This window comes from Micromys minutus (genome assembly GCF_963924665.1).
Source record: "Micromys minutus genome assembly, chromosome: 15".
In the NCBI taxonomy this organism is placed as follows: domain Eukaryota; kingdom Metazoa; phylum Chordata; class Mammalia; order Rodentia; family Muridae; genus Micromys; species Micromys minutus.
Window position 1 is genome coordinate 2,243,465 of NC_137984.1, and position 21,503 is coordinate 2,264,967.

General features: G+C 44.0%; 1 protein-coding gene across 1 annotated transcript in view; it reads left to right on the plus strand.

Annotated features, from left to right (window-relative positions):
* Window positions 1-1,325: 1,325 nt before the first annotated feature.
* The window catches only part of L3MBTL3 (L3MBTL histone methyl-lysine binding protein 3), a 97,453-nt gene continuing 77,275 nt past the window's right edge, over window positions 1,326-21,503 (plus strand). Inside the window, exon 1 of the mRNA XM_080929167.1 lies at window positions 1,326-1,479. The gene's annotated coding sequence lies outside the window, so the exon portion shown is untranslated. The remainder of the gene's footprint in view (window positions 1,480-21,503) is intronic.

Below are 21,503 nucleotides of genomic sequence, written 5' to 3' on the forward strand. Positions count from 1 at the left end.
TAAGGGGGGAGGGGGTGGCTTCGGGAGGGGACCGCGGGCACGATCGGTGCGGCGGCGGGAGGACGCGAGCCCCGGCGCGCCGCCCCTGCGGCCCCCTCCGCCCGTGTGGCCTTTGTGCCGGGCGCGCACCGGGTGAGCGAGCGGGCAGGCGGGCGAGCGAGCGAACGAGCGGGCGGGCGGGCGAGCGCGAGAAGTCCAAGTACGGGAGACCGAGGCAGTGGGAAAAGAGGCCGGGCCACTTTGCTAACCGGCTCGGCTGCGGAGAACGGACTGGTTGAATGTGGCAGAGGCGCGTCTCGCTGGCGCGGCCGTATGTGTGTGTGTGTGTGTGTGTGTGTGTGTGTGTGTGTGTGTGTGAGTGTCGGAGAGTGTGTGTGTATCGGTGAGTGTGTGTCCGCGAGTGTGTGTGTGTCGGTGTTGAGTGTGAGCGCGCGCCGAGAGGCCTCCCTCCGCGACTCGCACCGCGCACACGCACCCGCACACGCACGCACACCCGAGCCGCGGCGGGGCCGGCGGCCGAGAGTTTTCGTGTGTGCTCTCCCGGCTCGCCACCTCCCCCGCTCGCAGCCGCGAACTGTGGGAGAATTTCCTAGAGATCGCCTCCAATTTCCGCCATTTTGGGAAAGTTGCACGGAAAAAAAAAAAAAGAAGAAAGAAATAAAGCCTCCGCTGGATTTTCTTTTTCTTTTTCCTGCTGGAGGCAGGAAAGTGCTTTTAGGGAACGCGGCGGCGCGGGCTCGACAGTGTCGTCCCCGCGGGAAGCAGGGCGCGGGGCCGGGCCGGGCACCCGCGCCGTCGCGGCGATTTTCTCCGCGCAGCGCCGCCGGTGCGGGCGTGCGAGCGAGGCGAGGCTGCGGCGGGGGCCGCCGAGCCTGCAACTTGTTTCCGGCCGCCCGGGGAGCGGAGGCCGGCGGCCCGGGTCCGCCTCGCCACGCGTGCGAGCGCCGGTCTGCGCCCATGGGCTGCGGGCTGGTCCTCGCTCGGGTCCTGGGCCCGGCGGGGCCGGCCTCGCGCCGCGGCGGCGGGGCGGGGGAAGTAGAGGCCGGCGGGGGTGGGGATCGGGAAGCGCAGGAGCGGAGGCATCCGCCGCGCGCCCCGCCAGCCAGCCAGCCGCCGACCGGAGGAGGAGGCAAACTTGAGAGCGGCGGGGCCAGGGGCGCGCTGGCCGAGGGAAAACTTTAATCGGCTCCTCGGGAGAAAAGCAAAAGAAAAAAAAAAAAATCCAAAACACAAAAAGTGCATGGGGGGGCGGGGGGGGTTCTAGGATCGGAACCCCAGCGTCAGATCCGATCCGATCACGGCCCACCGTGGGGCCGTGAGAGAAAGTTGACCAGAGGGGCGGCTTTCTCTGCGTCTGCTCGCGTCCGGCCGAGGTGTCTGTTCGTCCGCGCTCCGCCACAACAGGGGTGGGAGACCCAGTCGCACTGCCGGGTTGCGTGGGTCAGGGCTCTTGCCCCACCCTTCCACGGGGACACGAAGGTAAACGTCGCTTTGGTTTTTCTTCTCTGTTCTCCCGCAGGCACCGCCCAGCTTCCTTTTCCTCTCCTTTCCCTGATGTTTTATTTATTTGTTTATTTGTTTTAATTTTTAGTGGGGACCTGAAAAACGGACTCTCTTTCCTTATGCAACTTCCTCGGGTGCCGTTTGCACGCACCCCCTCCCCCTTTCTGCATCCCTTGGCTCGCTCTTTTGCCACCTTGGGGCTACCGCCAAAAACATGCATTTAAGATCATCCAAAGTGCCCAGGAACAAAAATAGATGTTAAAAAATTGTTCTAAGTTAAGGGAAACTGAGAGGAAAAATAAGAAACTGGTTTGACTGTGTGTGTGGGGGGGGGGAGGTGCGTCGCTTGGGATGAATGCATTGAATTTTCATTTCCATTTTCGTAGATGGGTTATGATGTCTTTATAGGTGTGGGGAGACCGGGAAGCTCTGTACTGGCTACCTCGGTCGCGTGGATTTCTGCGCAAGTTTTTAGGAAAACACTGACTCGAGTAGAGAGCATTTCTCCAGAAAGTTTCAAGTGCAGCAACATTGCGAGCCTGCAAAACTGGGCAAGGGGGACCTCTAGTGGAGAAACGCATCCTGAGTTCGAGAGGCAGAGACCAAAGTTTGGCCTTTACTTGTAGCTACGTAGTCCGTTTAGACGTGGAAGTAATTAGAAGATCTGAGTTAGCAGCCTGATGTGCAAAAGGATGCTGGTCCGAAATAAAAGTTTTGTAAGTCAGAGACCGATAACGTTCGAGCTTTTGGGTCCTGTGAGTTCCACCCTTCCTTCCTTACAGTAAAAAACCAAAGCCTTTTATTCTGAGATTGGTACTCCTTAGATAAGGAAACTTGTCTTATGTTTACCATCATCTGTACCTTTTCCAGCTTTTTTATTTCTCTTCTAACGGGTGATAGCAGGTAGTTTAATTTTGAATGTTAAGGAGAAATAAAAATGAAACCTGTGCTTACAACTTTGCAAAAACTGAAAAAAAAAACTTTTGAAATTTGCTATTCATATGTGCCGATCTTTTCCAAAGTATCTCTGATACGAATAATTTCAGGCTAATTTTCATTCAATAACTTGCATATAAACTTACATATGCCATGAAATACACACTGTCCTCTCGTAACTGTGTAAGTTCGTTCATGGAGTAGAAACCGTTATCTCAGTAATACTTCGTATAATTTATGATTTAAAACACTTTATAATCACATAAGTCACACGACTATTTCCCAGTGTGTATTCTGTAAAGAATCTTGAATTTGAAAGGTAAAAACCGGAGGAATTAAGGTTATGTCAAATCATCCTTGTAACTGTCATCTCTTTGCCACACAGTGAAACAGACAGGGCCCACGTAGGTAGCTCAGGCTGGTGTTGAGTTTGTATATTTTTTTTCTCAGTGTTCCTAGGGCTTGCGTAACAGTCTTATTTACAGTGAGATTTTTTTTTTGTGTGTGTGTATGAGTTTAGAGTATGGAAATAGTGTGAGTGATTAAAACTAATTTCACTTCACGTGGAACTGATTAATTTTAATAGAGCAGCATGGTGTGAAGTGATGGATGTTGAGTTTGAATTATAGATATGGATGTGAAAGCTTTGTGAGAGTGCTTTGGTTTGTTTTTTTTTTTTTTTTTTTTTTTTTTTTTCTTTTCCTCTTATAAAATCAATGCTAGATCTTTAAACGAAGTCTTGGGGGTACATAGCAGTTCTGAAGACCACCAGACAGTTCCGTCTTTCACCACTGCCTTGGGGTAAGACTCACTTGTTGCTACAAGTGGTTTTATATACTAGAAATGCTAGACACTTGATTTCCAGTGCAGCCGGAAATCAAAGAGTGTGAGACAGGGTTAGCAGAAGGGAAAACAACAACAAAAACTTAGAACTGCTTAGAATGTTTGAGCAAGTAGACAGCAAGGGTGCTTGAAAAGATGAATGACATTAGGAGAGTGTCCAGTGGTGTGGGCACATGGGAGACGGGCGACCAGCTTGATTTGTTACAAGCTTTCCTATCCTGCTTGCTGCCTTCTCACTGAACCTGGCTCAGTGATTGGCTAGATTGGCTGGCCAATGAGCTGCAGGGCGCCCTAAGTTGGCAGCCTCTCCCTAGTGCTCGGGTTATAGATGAGAATGTTCCAGGCTTCTATGCATTGCTGGGGATCTGAACCTAGGTCCTTATGCTTTCCTGGCTGTCTATTGGCTGAACTTTCTCCCAGCCCCGTGTTACTACATTTTGTGGGAAGAGACCGGTTAAGGCAGGGTTTCTCTGTGTAGCCCTGGCTGTCCTGAAACTGTTTGTAGACTGCGCTGGGCGCAACTCACGGAGATCCACCTGCCTCTGCCTCAGGCATTCTGGGATTAAAGGTGTGTGCCATTACCACTGTATTCTTAACTGATGTTTCAGCTCCATCCCCCCCTTTTTTTTTCTACTGAAAACGATTTATTTTCTTTTGAATGGGGGAAAAAAAGGGAAAACCAGAACAGAACAGTTGTGAATTAATACCTTATATAGATAGATATACAATGGAAGGGAAGAGACAGGAGCTTTAAATGTCTTTGCAGTCTGAGCTACAATTTTGTTGCTAAAATTTATGACAGTCTGGGGGGGGTATTTAATTAACATGTAATTAACATTTAAGTAACTCCTATGGATTAAATCCAAGAAGGCTTTCTTCTGCCAGATGCCATGTCTTAGGGATGTAGCACAGACTTAGGAATTTCTGAAAACATGTATGGGGACCTAGAGGTGTTGTCTAATAAGTTCTTTCTGGTCAGCTTGGAAGGTACTAATTTACTCCCAGTAAATAAACCAGAACCTCCTTTAGGGGATCAAGGCCCTTCTCTGATGAGGGAAGCCCCTGCTGAGTAGAAGGGCTTTTTGTTACTTATGCTGGACCAAGCCTTTGGTCTTCCTCCTTTTTTCCAGCTGGCTTTCCTGCCTCCTCTGTCTTGATATTAAAAAAGTTTGCTAGTTCTTATTTCAAAGAAACAAAAGGGAATGAAAGTTAACTTTCTTTTTAATTTTTCTGTTAGTATTTCTGTGTGTGTGTGTGCATACGCACGCGCACCACCCTCCACACGCGCACCATATTACATGTTACATGCATGGCAGGTTGTTACATGTATGGCAGTTAGAAGACATCTTTGGAGTTATTTCTTCCTTTCCATCTTTATATGTGTACTGGGTGTTGAACTCAGGTTGTCAGGTACCTTTACCCTCAGAACAATCTCACTGGACTAAGCCTTTTATGAGCAGAACTAATTATCTTCTTTGGGTCAGGTGGATTACAAATGAGCCTGAATAAATGGCCAGAACAAAAGCGATCATGAGCAGTAGTTTGTTGTCATTTCTGTTTCTGCATTGTCTCAAGTAGTGTAGCTGGTAGGACTCATAGATTTCGTTTTTGTAAATGTATGGATGCTTCTGCAGAGACCATGGGCAGGAGCCCCTGCAAGGCCAGGAAATCAGCATGATTCTGTGCAGAATGAGTGCGTTCTGGGGTGGCGAGTGCAGTTTCTCTGCTGAGTTAAAGGCAGTGCTTGTTACTCTTACTGGAAGGGTCACTGGGCCTGGGGACTCAAAGTCAGGAAAGTGAAGTCTGCCATCTAATATATCATCTTGTATGAGTTACTGGGTCACCTTCAGCTTGGATTTCCCCATCTGAAAAATGGAAATATTGAGATTTGCCCTTTTTGGAAGGGAAGTTTCGCACTAAGATTTTTTGGAATTGGGAAGAGGTATTCAAGTGTGTGATGGCCACTTTACCCTCCCAGTGTGCCCAGGTTATGTGAAGAACAAGGCTAGTTTAGGATACAGTATACTTGTCAAAAGTTTCTAGCAGTGTTCTCCCTCCCTCCCTTCCTCCTTCTTTCTTTCCTCCTTCCTTTCTTCTCTCCTTCTCCTCCTTGTCATTCTCCCCCCATCTTCCTTTTTCTTCTTTTTGAGTCAGGATCTCAGATTTGTTCCTCTAGCCTGGAACCCTATAGACCAGGCTGACCTGGAACTCATAGAGATCTTCCCACATTTGCCTCAGGGGCACTGGAATTCAAGTCCTGTGCCATCAAGCCTCGCTTGGTCTCTTTCCTTCTGTTTGTTTGTGTTTATATTTATTTAATTCTACTTTATACACATACAGACTTTGCCTGTATGTATGTGTGCACCATATTTGTTCTTGGTGCCCCCCCCCCAAAGTCAGAGGAAGGTGTTGGATCCCCTAGGATGGAATTATAGATGGTTGGTTGCAAGCTGCCCAGTGGAAGTCAAACTCGGGTCCTCTGCAAAGCAACAAGTACTCTCTAACCACTGAGCCAATTCTCCAGATTGATTGTCTTTTGTTTCTTAAGAAAAAATATATTGGTTTCTGAACGGAGGAACAGTGCTTTACCATGCAGTTGGTTACAGAGCAGGAACATTGAATAGAAGGGCTAAATGAAAAAAAAAGTTTAAAAATAATGCCTACTGTGGGAATGGTAGTGTGGGGAAGTATGGGTTGATGTGTGGGAAGTTCGTTTCCTGTTGGTAACACTGTGGTGGTGTGCTGTGAGTCTCTGGAAAATAAATAGGGTGAGGAAACAGGAGATTGGGAGACAGTGATGGAAGTTCCTAGAGAGGACAGGAATTGATTCTGAGAGTGACTAGTTTTAAGGAAAAGCCCAAGGAAGATTTTCCTCACATGTTGGTACCATGTTTCTCACTGGAGCCAACTCTAAAATCTAGATATGAAAAAGAGAGAGAGAGAAACTAGCATTATTATTTTCGTGCTAATGATACTGAACCCGACAGAAGAAACTGACAGGCTTCAGCTTTATTAGTGTTATTTCATCTCCCTTTTATAAATTATCCAGTCGGCATCTAAGGGTCTAAAAACCAACTAGTGGAGGGGAGAAGTATTTGTCTATTTCATTAATTCCGGAGTGATGGCTAGGCAGCTCTAAAGTAAACTCTGTGGGTTGTTTTGTTCTGTTTTTTAAAATGTTATGAATACGAATGGTTTTTTTTCTGTGTGTACGTCTGTGTACCAGTTGTGGTTAGGAGGTCAGAAGAGATTTAGAATCTCCTGGATCAGGAGTTACAGATGGTTGTGAGTCAACATGTAGGTACTAGGAATTGAACATGGGTCTTCTGCAAGAGAAGCAAATACTCTTAACCAGGGAACCAGTTCTTCAGTTCATGGTGTTTTATTTTTAACAATTATGTGCTGTCATAGATAAGACACCCATGATTTATGGTAGATAGAGCAGGATAGAAATTTTATGAGAAGTAACTTTATATGGTATGTCACAGTGGAACCCATAATTGCTACTGGCTTTTAACAGTGTTGAAATCTGAAAGACTAGAGATTGTTCCCACAAGGAGCTCCCAGGATCTTTAGCCTAGGAGGAGAGGTGACTGAGAGCTCTCCCCACTGTACCAACCGCAGGAGTCAGTTCTGATATAGCAATAGTGTAACAGGTGCACTTTGTGCCATGAAAGAGAACAGAGGCTCTAGATGCCCTAGAAGCCAGCAGAGTCAGGAAACATTAACTTGGGTGCTGGCTTGTGATAACTATTCCTGGTTGTCAACTTGACTGTATCTGGAACGAACTACAATCTAGAATTGGAGGGCTCACCTGTGATCCAGATCTTGAGGCTGGAAGATACAGTTTCTGACCTGGGTCTTGACATGGGGGTCTTGAGGCACAGTGGCTATGACAAGCTTAGGCCCAGGCAAGGGAGTACATGCTTTTAATCCTGGGAGACTAAGTAAAGGAGATCTCTGAGTTCAAGGTCAGCCTGGGATAAAGCAAGTCCCAGGTCCAGACCTAGTGGTACACGTTTGTAATTTGGGCTATACCTGCTGGAAGTCTACATAAGGACATTGGAAGAAGGAAGATTTACTCTTCTTTGCCTGCTTGCATGTGCTTGCTGACACATCTGTTAGAATTCTGCAGAAGGCCAGCTGAAAGAACTAGCCTCGTGGGACCAAGTAACTAGATTCTTGGACTTCCCAGTCACAGCTAACCATTGTTGGGGAGTTGGACTATAAGTTCTGTGACTCTAGAGAACCCTGAGTAATACATGGCTGATGGTGTCGAATGTTACACAAAAGACACAGTATCTCACTGTAGTTTCCAGAAATGAGTAAGCCAAATGAGTCTCAGTTAACCAGGATGAGAAACATCTGAATTGTACTTCTAATAGAGGTGATAGCTTCTCTTTGACTAGTTCACAAGATGAGCTGATGAGACCTGCTCTACCACTGTTCCCATTTGCTACTATTGGATGGACTCAAGCCTCCCTAGGATTTGGGGATTATTAAAATGCAGTGAAGATACTTTACTTAAATCATTACAGATTCACGTGTGGACAGAGTTGTACATGATATCTTGAAGTTCAAGGGCTCTGTAAACTGATAGTTTGTGAAGGCTTCATTATCCAGCAGGGACAATCTCAGGGGCTATCTCTTTACAATATTAAATTATCTCAGGGATATGTGTGGATTTGAGCCAGTGGTTGTTCATGACTGTTATGCAGCAGGTGGAGGAAAGGCAGCATCAGAAACCACCTTGATGTAGAAATGAATTTGATATGAGACTGAGGAAATCCCCTTTAGAAGCCAGGTAGTTTAGAGGGAGGAAGAAGATGTGTTAAAGGAACTTGGCTGAGCTTGGACAATTGTGGAGAGAGAGATTTTTGGGGGGCCATAGAGGTGGATCAGTGAATAAATAAAGGCACCTGCCACAGAGTGTGACAACCTGAGCTGGATCCAGTTGTGGAAGAGAGCTGACTCCACGTTATCCTCTGATCCCTATAGGAGTGCCATGGCATGTGTGCTTCTATCTGTGTGCATGCATGCACATACAGTTTGAGAGAGAAATAAACACAGTGAAATGAAAAAAAACAACAACAACCCAAAAACGTTCGTTTGGAATTACAGGCTTTGGTGGAGGTTATATGGACTGCATGTATATTCTATGTAATACAGTAAATGCCTTTCTTAATATCCTTTCCCATATGTCCCATAAATGTCTTTCTGCATTCATTCAGCTCATTTGTAAAACATCTATTTTATATAGTTCAGTACTGGGGAGTATTCACATGATTGGCATTTAGTGTGGATTGGTGAATGTTACGTCTACAAAACCACCAAACATCAATCTTTATCCTCAGTGAGTTCGTAATCTAGAGAGGTAAGCTGTATACATGCGGTAGTGCACAAACAAACCCATGATTAAGTGTGAGTGAATGGTGCAGAGATAAAGTCACAGACACATGGTATATCATGTCTGTTTACCCACGTTGCTGTTCTAGAGATGAGGAGAGAGCGTGCCCTATTAACCAGAACCTTCTGTAGTCTTGAACATTTTGTATTATTACTTCTGGTTTTGAGACAGTGTTTCACTCTATAGCCCAAGGCAGCAGCAAACCCAGATGTTGTCCTTGAACTCAGCGTACTCCTGCTTCAGCCTTCTCATGTGTATTCCCACTTCCACTGGTTATTTCTTTCAAAGTAAGCCAGTCCAAAGAGATACTTAGTAACTTGTGCAAATGCGTCTCTTACTGTTTGAAGTGGGAAGAACCAGAGAAAATCATACTTAAGGCTAACATTCCCAAGACTTTTCTGTTACCTTCAGATTTCCAACTTGCTTTGCTATGGTTTTCTTTTCTTTTCCCTCTTCTTGTTTCTTCTTTACTCTTTTTTCCTCAGTCTTCTTCCTCTTTCTTTCTCTTCTTCTTTCGTGTTCTCATTCTCATTCTCCTCCTCTAATTTCTCTTTCTTCTTTGGGCTTTCTATGTGTAGCCCTGGGTATCCTAGAACTTACTTTGTAGACCAGGCTGGCCCCAAACTTGGAGATCCACTTGCCTCTGCCTCTCAAGTGCTAGGATTGGGATTAAAGGTGTGCACCACTGCTGGCTGGCTAGATCTCTATTTTCAAATAGTAAGGCCTAGTGTTAAAGTAATAATGTATCTCCAGATTAGTATGTTTTCTTTGATCTATTGGCTCATATTAATGAACAATAAAGAAGGTTTGGTGGGAAGAAAATATTTATCCCTGTTTGTTTCCAGGATAGGGTTTCTTTGTGTTACCCTGGGTGTCCTGGAACTAGCTCTGTATACTGACCTGATACTCAACAGATAGACTGCCTCTTCCTCTTGAGTGTTGGGATTAAAGATGGGCACATCCACCACCTGCCTTTATCTTTTTATTCCATCCCTTGTGAAAATTGACACTTGAAAAAGTCCAGTTATTGAGTTTTGCTGAAAGTCCTCTTCCTCGAAATGACACAGAGTATTAGTAAAATAGTGGAAAGGAACAGAGGCTGGGATTGTGGCTGGGTGGTAGATAAATCATTTTCTTAGCATCTATGAGACTGTCTTCAAACCTCTTTAGCACAGAAACAAGTGGCATCCTAGTTTACTGACATAGACTGAAAAGACAGTGGAATTTACTCAGCATCCAGGATTATAAAAGAAAGAAACTTAGACACACACACACACACACACACACACACACACACACACACAAATACACACACCCCCCCACACACACACACGGGGAAGGGGGGAATGAGAATGAATATATCAGGTGGGTGGGATAAGTGGTATACGGTCCTAAATAAAATGCATCCTGTATTAGAAATACTTCAGCAACTAGTGCTTTAATTATGGTGCTAGTTTCTTATCAGGAGGCCATTTGTAAGGTGAGGGAAAGATACTGGTTTTGGCCACAGTAATTCTGTATTTGTGTGGCAGTGGCCGTGAGTATCTGTTATGTGAGCTGTTTCACATCAAACACGTCTTTAGTGTAACTTAAGGTTGTCATCTCTTGTGTTGATTATAGGGCAATCAATTGTTCAGATTCCATGGTGCTTTTCCTCTCACATACTACTGTGTGTTAGCTGAGCTCTAAGTAGGGCTACACCTTTATATCGTATATTGGTTTTTGGAATCGAACTAGTTTAATTTCTACAGTGTTTTTAGTGAAGTTGTTTAGCCTGCAAAACCTGGGTGTTAAATAATCCAAGTAATTCACCCCGTTGGTGAATGGGCTTACTTGGTGGACGTAGCTTAGTTGCTCAATCTGTTGATAGGGTGGCTGGTTATTGAGAGAAGCCTGGAGCCCTGACTTCTGTAAGAGAAGGAAAATCTGGTCAAATCTAATTTATTACACGCAAAGAAGAAATAGAGTGTAAATGCTTCTATTTTTCACTCCATGTTCTATAAAAATATGAAGCAGAATTAGAATTAAAAAAAAAAACATATGAAGTGAAATAAAAGGAGCAAGACACCACTTTTAGCTTTCTTTCTTTTAAATTTAAATCCATGCATATGTAGCAGAGCCTAGAAGTGTCTGTGTCAGACAGGTTCCGGTTCTTTTTATGGCCCTTGGATCCCTCTAATGGTGTAGAGTTTTTATTGTCACTGTTCTAGTGTAGTATGCTGATGAGATGATGTCACTCTTAAAACCATTGCTCTGAGATGCCTTCTGACTGTACCTTGAGCGTGTGTTCAGACGCATCTGATGGGAACTTATTAAGTAGGCTATCGTCCGTTAATGTCAGTTAACGAGATTTCAATTTCTCTGTACATTTTTTTTTTTTTTACTTGAAAGACATTTTTCACTTTCTGTTCCTCCTTTAGAGGAAGTAAATGTTTTGGCCACAGAATCTCAAGCTCTTCACCCCTGATAGGAACAAACTGAGGGGGCAGGAAGTAGAGATTTTTGTGAAGGTTGTCGGCAAGACCTTTGCACCCAGTCTTCATGACTGCCCAGGCAGCAGGTCAGAGATATACATGGTTATGTTGTAAGCGAAACTGTTCTTACCACAGTAGGAACTGATCATCCTAATCACAGAGTCTGTATCTAAAATTTTCATAGTTTCTAAAGCCTCCTGGGTTGCTGGTGCTTGGGGCCAGGGGAACACCGACAGCCTCAAGGATTTGTTCTTGATTGTTCTTCAGTTTCTCACATCATCTTAATAACATAAAGTTGTGTCTGCTAAGAATATGTAAACCTGGGCCCTCAGGGCAGAAGTTATCATCTCTCCACCACAGAGCCCAGTTCCAATACGTGCGCAACTCAGTTCTTATCAGGCCGAGGCGAGCAGAGTATCAAAGCTTGTGTCTGTCATGCTCGATTTGAAAGGGAAATTTTTCTTTGTAGCAATATGTGTCTGTTGAGAGATGCTTCAAGTGTGAGTTTAGATCTCTGGTGTCCTTATTGAATAAGCCCATTTAAGAGGTTTGAATTTAGCTTCTTTTGATGTGTTCTTCACTGAGGCTTCAGTGGAGGGAGTTTCTTGGAGCACCCATGCTATGCCTCTGCCAAGCAGCGGAATAAGTACTTAGCCGCCGAGCTGTCAGCTGGGAATTTTCACTGGGGAACATGACATGGGTAGATAAGTGGATTTCTTACCCTGGTTTCTCTCAGTGTCTCTTTTCTTCTAGTCTGTTGTCCCTCTACCCCCAACACCCGCTTTTTTTCAGTATTTCGACTTAAAATGGAGGACTTTACATATGTGGAACAAGCACTGCACCTCTGTTGTCCTTTTTGATCACTGTGTGTGCGTGTGCCTGTGTGCACATGGATGTGTACAGACAACCTCATGTATGTTTACCAAAGCACCTTCTACCTTTTATCTGAGACAAGTTCCCATTTGCCTGAAAGTAGGCTGGACATTTAAGTAAAGCCAACAAACTCAAGGGATGCGCCTTTCTCTGTCCCCTTCTCACTGATGCTGGGACTCTGTGTGTACTTTTGTGCTTTTTATGTGCGTCTGGGGCTCTGAACCTAGCTTCTTCCAGTCACTAGGCATCACTTTATCAACTGATCCATCTCCCTCCCTGGCCCTGGGTCATTCCGTTCATAAACTTTATTTATACTGACCATGAGTCTTTGTGAGAGGATTTAAAAAAATTACCAAGTAAAATTCTTCTTAAAGCCTTAAAAAAAAGAATTTATTTTTATTTTATGTTCATTGATATTTCATTTACATGTATGTCTGTGAGAGGGTGTCTGATCCCCTGAGCTGCCATGGTGCTGCTGGGAGCTAAGTCCTGATTCTTTGGAAGATCAGCCCATGCTCTTAGCTGTAGTACCAACTCTCCAGACCCTTTAAAAGCTTATAATGATCGGGATCCGTGTGGGTATTAGAATCAAGATGCAGATGCTGGCCTCTATCTAGGTCCTTCTCTTGCATCCTCCTGTGCACTGTGCACACATCCCAGGGCTCATGCAGAGATGCTTCTGTACCCAGAAGTCCTCTCTGGGCAGTCCCCTCCTTTCTCTCCTTTTCCTGCCACCTCTCCCTGCAGTACCTCCGTACTTTCTGTTGCCTCTCTACATGCATGCTCTCGGGAAAGCAGGTCTTGTAACTACCGCTGTTGGCATGTGAGACACTTTTAATGTTTTCTTAGCACAGATTTTACAGAAGGTCACCAGCCGTTGGCCCCATTTATGGTAGTTGTTCAGAAATTAGGTTTTCGCTGTTGTTTACTTTTGAATTGTTAGAATATTCTCTCTCTCTCTCTCTCTCTCTCTCTCTCTCTCTCTCTCTCTCTCTCTCTCTCTTCTCTCTCTCTCTCTCTCTCTCTCTCTCTCTCTCTCTCTCTCTGGGAGAACTTATGCACTCAAATTTTCTTTGAAGTGAAATCTTCCTGTTCATGAAATCTCGAGTCTTGCCATTGTAAGTGAGTAACTGTCCCAAACCCCCGGTCTCTGCGCCTCTGAATGATCACAGAGGAATTTATGCGGCGTCAGCCTTGGCATGGGTGCCCCTGGCCTGCACTGTTCACAACATGCAGGATCCTCGGGCCAGGAGGAACGTGGGCATCGTTAAAAAGATTATTCCGCTTTCTCCTGGATGAAGAAGCATCCAGGTAATACCGTTGTGGTAACCCTAAACCATGAGGTCATCTTCATTGCTGCATCATAACAAAGTGTGCTACCGTTATCCACTCTAGTGCACCTATGTGTGTTTTCCAGTTGTCTTAGATGACCCCTGTGAAAAGGTCTTTTGACTTGAAGGGGTTGAGAACCACTGTAAGCATAAGGGTCTGTTAACCATTAAACAATTTTACGTAAGAATTTCATCTGTGAGAGCATCAAATTCATTACCTTTTTCTATAGTTATTTTTTTTTAAGATTTATTTGAGTACATTGTTGCTATCTTCAGACACACTACATTAGATCCCATTATAGATGGTTGTGAGCCACTGTGTAGTTGCTGGGAATTGAACTCAGGACCTCTGCTCTTAACCACTGACTCCTCTTCACTGTTTCTCCAGCCCTATAGTTATTATTGTTACACACATAATGTATACACACATATATAAATATAGTTTACGAGGTCCATTTAGTGTTGTTCATCTCTGCAGGCTTTCATGGCTGACGTCCTCGTAATGGATAACCACTTAGGAGCCACATCTCTGGAGAAGACTGAGTCTCCTCCGAGCAATCGTTAGTTGCTTGTAGTTCATTCTCTGGGGGTAGGGACCTTGTGAGATTTCCCTGATCCATGTTGACCTGTTAACTGGTGGTATTACTTCTTAGGTCACTATGGCTCAGGCTGTAGCATCCCTGTAATATATAAAAGACGCAATCTCACAGCAGACATCCCGGTCCTCTGGCTCGTACTATCTTTCTGGCCCGTTTTCTATGATGCCTCCTTGGCCCTAGGTGTATAGGTTGTGTTTTAGATATATTACTTCGGTCTGGGTACAACACAGTCAAATATTTTCTGCATTTGACCAGTTCTATAACTACTTTTAGTGTGGCCACCTTAGCATCTCCCAGTGTAGATTTGCACAGAAGCGGTTCCTGATAGTAGATGCTGTTGACATAAACGAGTGGAATGGGGAACACTGTTTAATTATGGAAATTGATTGCTTTTGTTTTACACAGGTCCTCATGCCATAGCCTAGGTTGACCTGGAGTTCACTCTAGCTCAAACTGGCCAGGGACCAGCAGTATCTCTCTCACCTCAGACTCCCTAGCATGAGCCACCCCATCTGGCTGGCTGTTCAATTTCTAAGATCACTGAACAATTCTCATTCTCTCCAAAACCTTATACGCTAAACAGTTAGACTAGGCTTATATTTTATTGACTGATTTCTTGGTGAGATAGCAGATCTTACTTTCTAGCATATTACCTGACTCTCCTAATCTTTATAGTTATCTAAGAAAGGTTTTATTACTCTTCACATTTCACAGATGGGGCATTGGAGATTTTGGTTTATCTACCATCAATGTCAGACTCTGCAGATGAAATGAGGAGCTGGTAGTGTAGGAAAGGCTAATGGGGAGGAGGAGGAAGGCGGCGGGTACTTGCAGGGGTGTTAAGCAGTAAACTTTGAGTTTTCCTCTGAAGGGATGACAAGGTCCACCTATAGGGCAGGGAGGAGGCTCAGCACTTTTATACACAGCTCTGTTAAGAGAGCACTGCAAACCGGTGCAAACCGGTCCTCCTGGCTTTGCTAAAGAACAACTTTTTCTTTTTCTCTTTTTGTGAGTGGGTCTCATAAGATAGCTCTGTCTATCCTAGAACCTTTATAATCTAGGCTCCCAAAAATCCAGCTTTCTCTGCCTTTGCCTCCCCAGTGCCAGGGTTAAATGTGTGTGCCACCACACCCAGCAAGCATGTTTTCTATGAGGAAAGCAAAAGACCTTTTTTCAGCTAATGATTTTTTTGGTCATTTTATTTATTTACATTTCAAATGTTATCCCCTTTCCGGTTTCCCCTCCAGAATCCCCCTATCTCATCCTCCCTCCCCCTGCTTCTATGAGAGTTCACTTATTCCCTCCTCCCCACTCTGGCATTTCCCTACACTTAGGCATTAAGCCTTCACAGGACCAAAGGCCTCTCCTCTCACTGATGTCCAACAAGGCCATCCTCTACAACATATGTGGCTGGAGCCATGGGTCCCATCACGTATACTCTTTGGTTGGTGATTTAGTCCCTGGGAGCTCTGGGGCTCTAGTAAACCCCTTCATTACCTTCAGTCCTTTCTCTAACTCCTCCATCCTAGTTCTCCATCCAATGGTTGGTTGAGAACATCCACCTCTGTATTTGTCAGGCTCTGGCAGAACCTCTCAGGAGACAGATAAGGCTCCTGTCCGCAATCACTTCTTGGCATCCACCATAGTGTTTGGGTTTGGTGTCTGCTATTGGGATGGACCCCCAGGTGGGTCAGTCTCTGGATGGCCTTTCCTTCAGTCTTTGCTCAGCTAATGATCTGAAAAGGGCACTCCTACCTCTGAGTGCGGCATTTCCCCCATGGTACTATTACGCTTTTACACTTTTGCCATTTTGTCTGGCTCATGATAATTTTAGTGCTCCTACCTAATTCACTCTCTACATACGGGGTTAAGGTGTGCTGTCTCCTCACCAAAGCCTAGGAAGATAAGTCCGCCTCTGTCAGGCTCTCCTGTGCGTCCTGTGCCTTTAGTCATGTTCTCTGAATTGTAATGGAATTCTGCTTTGATGTAATGTGTAACCCATTGTGTAACCACTGTGGCCTTACAACCTTAGCATCTCTGTACCTTAATTTTGAAACTGCATCTGTTAAATGAAAACCCATAGTGTGCAACTTCAAACAAAGCAACTATAAAATGATAGTGGCAGTTTAACTGACTCTCTTTGGTTTGCTTCATTGTTTTGTGGTCCTGGGAACTGAATCCAGGGGATGTATAATTTTAGGCAAGCACCATACTGCTGGACCCTTGTTTATATTTTGTTTTGCTTGTTTTTTTTAGTTGTAAAAACTCTTTGATTTTAAGAGAGAGAAAGCAGCATACTTGCTGGTGTTTGTGTGGATGTTGTGAATCTGAACTCTAGGTCTAGTCCTTCCTGGCGTGGATTTTTCACCCTGTCAGGTTGCCAGCCTGTCTCTCCACCTGCTGCTCAAGACTTCGGGTGGTAGTTGGGCCTCTCTTTTCTTTTGTGTTCAGAGGACTCTTTATCTACTCACCATCTCATCTCTTTCCTTCAGTCTGCTCCAGAACTTGTGCCTGTCTCCTGCCTGTCTCAGAAAGCCTCTTTTGTCTGCTCATGGCAGAAGGCAAACAAGCCAGAGCTTTCTGTCTAGTCAAAGTGAGATGGGTCCATTTATGACATTTGTAGGGCGAGGTCACAAGTCACCCTCATTCAACTTCACATTCTGTGAAATCTCCAAAAGAAGACCAGGAGTTGGCTCCCTAGACCCTAACTACACATCTTTCTTGTCTAGTGATCTTTATGGTGTCGAACACTAACTGAAATAATTTGCACATCTCTTCCACTGGTTTTCTTTGGAAGTCTTAGTGGCTGTGTTCACACGATGTGTCTGAGTCATTGCGTTTGACATTTCTGTCTTTAATTTATCCAAAACGTCTATCTTGTGGCTAGGGCCTATGACTTTCATAAACATCTCCACGCTCCCTACATTCTGTCCTCGATGGGAAACTCAACTAGCAGTTAATTTTGCTTGTTTGATTTCTTAAAAAGAAATGTTGTTGTTGTTGTTTTTTATGATTTTATTTGCAGGGTTCATAACAGTTAAGAATAAGCTTCGTGACTAAGAGGCCTGGACCTTGTCCAGTGCATGCCTGCCCCTCAGCTTACAGCAAAACCATGGCTCTGAGGAAGGGAAATTAGGAACGCTCACCATCACTTCAGGTGTTGATCAGGATGGTGGGAACTGTAAACACTGGGTCTGGGGGTGCACATGGTCTTTGTGAACGAGTGTGCCCTGAGCTGCTCTTTGACATCTGTTCTACTGATAAGCATGCACGTAGAGTTAACACCTCTCTCTCAGTCACTTAGCCAGGAGCTTCACAGGGCTAATTTTCCCTGACCGATTTCTACACCATCGCTTCTCTTGTTGACATTGGTAGTGAATATTTTCATGGGAAGACACATCTTTTACAATATACTTTTAAGTAAGCATGAAGCAGGATTTAGCACTTATATGTCATATTTATAGTCAAAACTTTCTAATGCATTGTTTTAACATTAGTTTTCATTTTAAACATGGAGAAAACTCAATGTGGTTGCTGTTGAGCACAGTTCCCTCCTATTGGAGACAGCGAAATTTCCAGTTTCTGGCAGATCCTTCTAAACATAGTTTATGTACATACAGAGTACATAATCTGTATTTCCTTTGGTTTTATACAAATGATAGCACATCATTTTTGCACTTTCCTTAAAATTAGTCATATTGATTATATCTTGAGTTATTTTTGTATTCAATAAAGAGTTTCCTCCTTGCCTTTTCCTCATTGGACTGATGTAACTCTCTACCTATGAAGAACCCCTGGATTGTTATGGGATTTATATGCTCATACAGTAGCTAATAGGATCATTTTCCAGAAGCAGACTTGCTGAGTTGGAGGTTAGGGTCAGGGTTGTTCATAGTATTTTTAACTTATAATGACTATGAGAGGCCCAGCCCCCTTCAGCTTCATAACATAAAATATTTGTTATTTTATTTGTTTGTTTGCTTTGTCTTGGGCTTTCTATGTCTGAGTTATTTCCTCAGCCCTTCTCATGGGCACCTGAGTGGAACATGCTCAGTGATAACAGGTTTGCCTACATAGTACTATCCACACACTCCTCCCAAAATCAACGAGAACGAGGGAAAATAACCTGGTCTCATTAACATCTAATGGAATGGTGCTGTTAACTTCTTATGAGGAAGGGCCATTAGTTTGGGCTACCAGAGACTTGTTTAGTTGAGAAACTGAGGTGGTTCCTTTAGTAGGCAGAGATGCTCAAGGGAGGGTCAAGTTGGATAGCTTTGGTTTGGAGACAGGGTGGGTGGGGGTAAGGAAGTAATTCTGAGGATAATGCCCCATGTCATTTTGTTTGCTGTATTGTCCTAGGCCAGGAAGCTTAGGTCAAGAAGGTTGTAATATAAGTGAATAAAAGTTGAAATGAATTCTCTACGAAAGGGGACTTTGGGAGTATTAAGCATTAAATTGGTGCCTGAAGTAATCATTCCCTACTTCATCAAATGGCATCGGTTTCTGGATGGGGCATCCACAGTAGTCACTTACAGGGAGTGCTGGGCCACAGAGACCTTGCTGATAGCCATGGTCAGTGGGGTCACATGCGTCTGTGGCATTTGTTGGCCCTCTGAATGCTCACACTGCCCCATCTACATCGTTTGTGGCTGGAAAGCATGTAAAAGGACTGAACGGGGAAATACTGGATCTTTCCCGGTAGCACAGATCAAGGTGCAACTTTATGGTACATTCTTAGGAAATCTCAACATTATTTACCAAGAGATTGAGATGGGCATTTTGGCACCATGAGGTGCTATTTGTGGCTTATATTACTCTCTCTCTCCCTCTCTTTCTCTGTGTGTGTGCATATGTGTCCCCTGTAGATACAGTTTACCTTACATGTAGAACTAGGGAATAGTATCAGGCAATACTTACAGAAATAAGCAGAGTTAAAACTTCTCTGACCTATGACATTTGGCAGGAACAAGGAGTGAATGTCTTTCTCTGTTTGTTTGTGCACAGGGGAAGAATTCAACCAGAAAGACAGCTTTCCTAAACAGTGTTGCTGCCTGCAGGAGCAGGTCCTCCTGATTAGTACGTGATGGGTGGGAAAGCCATCTGTTGTAGCTCTTCAGACTTCTGTGACAAAGTAGCCAGTGGGAAAGACAGTGTAGTGAATCCCCTTTACTGTAAATCCTCCTACCACATGTCCACAGACCTCAGGAAAAGCAGTGAATGGAAACGGTATTGATGGGTCCACACAGGCTGAGTTCGCTGTTTAACATTGATGGGTAAAGCAGCATTTTGTAGAGTATGTAGCAAACATTCACCACAGCTTCTGGGCAGTGCCAACTGATGAAGCAGGTTCTAGTGCTGTGAAGTTTGTGCCTGCCTGGCTCTGGATAGGCGAAAGCCAAACACCCTGGTTACTCAGTTTCCCCAGCAGGGGTATCAAATTCTGTCAGAACACTAGTCTTCTAGGACGCCACCAGTGTTGTTGAGATCTTAGTTCATTTCACGAGGGAGGATTCATTCACAACCTAAGTGGAGGCCTGTCCTGGCTTGTTTATTGTCAACTTGACACAAGTTAGAGATAGCCGAGAAGAGGAACCTCAAATAAGAAATCTCCCCGATTGGATTGCTTAGAGGGCAGTCTATGGTGCGTTTTCTTGATTAATGATTGAGGTTGGAGGGCCCAGCCCACTGGGAGCTGTATCACCCCTTGGCATGTGGTCCTAGGTGGGATCAGAAAGAAGGCCATGTGTGAGCAGCACCCTTCCTAGGTCTCTGCTTCGGTTTTCTGCCTTGAGCCCCCACCCAGACTTCCCTCAGTGATGCATGACTCGAGAGTTGTAAGATGAAATGAACTCTGCTGCCATTCATGAGTTGTTTTTGGTAATAGTGTCTTATTACAGCAACAGAAACAAAATCTTAATGTATTTAATGTTTTCAGTTTTTCTCACACAGTTGTTTCCCAACCTCTCCCCTTCTGAGGCTTGAGCAATAGCACTGTCTGGCTCCTCTTTGTAATGGACACTAGATACAGTGAGAAATATCTTTTGGTTGATATTTTATTTCAAGCAACAAGGGGGAGAAAGAACATTGGCACATCTGGAAATCCTCAAAAGGAAGAAAGTTTCTTATTCAAAGAAGCACCGTTTTTACAGACTATTTAGAAAATGTGTAGGACATTTAAAGGACTAACCTGAGAAATCTGGAGCCTGGCATCGTGGTGTGAGCATATAATTTCAACTTTTGAGAAGCTGAGGCAGGAGGATAAAATCAAGGCCAGCCTGAGCTTTATTCGGAGTTTCAAATATCATTTTACACAACAATATTCCGTCTAAAGAAAGAAAAAAAAAAAAACAACTTGAAAAGATGTAAAATCAAGAACATACGTGACTAACCACAGGTCTTACCCACAGTTGGACAGTTCCCAGCACAATGCCAGTTTTATCTGGCCACTGAGTTCATTGATTAGTTGAAGACAAATGTCTCATATGCCTTTTTCACTTATCTCTTTTCATTTCTATCATTAGAATATAAGAAAGAACTCCTCATTAAAAACAAAACAAAACAAAAAACCAAAACAAAACAAAACAAAAAACCTCCCTAGTATGGTGGAATGTCCCTGCAATCCTAGCACATAGAAGTAGAGACATGGGGCTCATGAGTTAGAGGCCAGCAAAGGTTCGGGACTCTGTCTCTGGATAAAATAAAGAATGGGCCAGAGGTGGCTCAATACCACTGGATCTGATATCCCGAGATCAACCCTCTGAACCCGAGTGATAAAAGGAGAGACCTGAGTCCCTGCAAGTTACTGTCTGACCTCCATCCATGCGCTGTGGTATGCATGTGCCTCATAGACAACAAGCACAAAATATAAAGAAAATAAAACAAAAATACGCATTATTGTCTATCATCCCACCTTTAAAAAAGGTGATACTCTGTCCAGTATCGTTTTTCTTAATAATCTGTGGCCCGCGAGTTGGTGTCTTATGATTGGGTCTCATGACTTGTAAATGTGCTTTGATCTAAGTTCCACGTTCAGCTTGTTGGTTGTGAGCTCCTCCCCATTTCTTCTCTGTGGAGGAAGCAAATTATTCTGAACAGCAGTGACTTTTAGGCATTTTGGTCTCAAAGCTCCTTAATGATTACAAACTCAAAAAGTTATTTTTCTAATATCCTGCGCATATTGATATTCATGGTGTTGAAGTAGATTGTTTGATTACTTACTGAAAACTGATAATAAACGTACCATAGGATAATATACATAAATACAATTTTTATGAAAGGTAGCAAATACATGATAGTAGTAATAAATGAGAGATGTTGGTGCGGTCTTAGGCTTGGGCAAACCTTTCTAATGCCTGCTTTACAGGAGACAGCTGGATTCTTATGCTGTGTCTGCCTTTCCGCTATCCCTGGCTGTTATTTTGGCTGAAGCATATGAAGAAAGTCTGGTTTTATGTAGAGACAGGGTTGGAACAGAGAGGAATATTTTGCTTCTCTTTCAGTAATAGTGGAAATCTTTGATGTCACAGCAAAACTC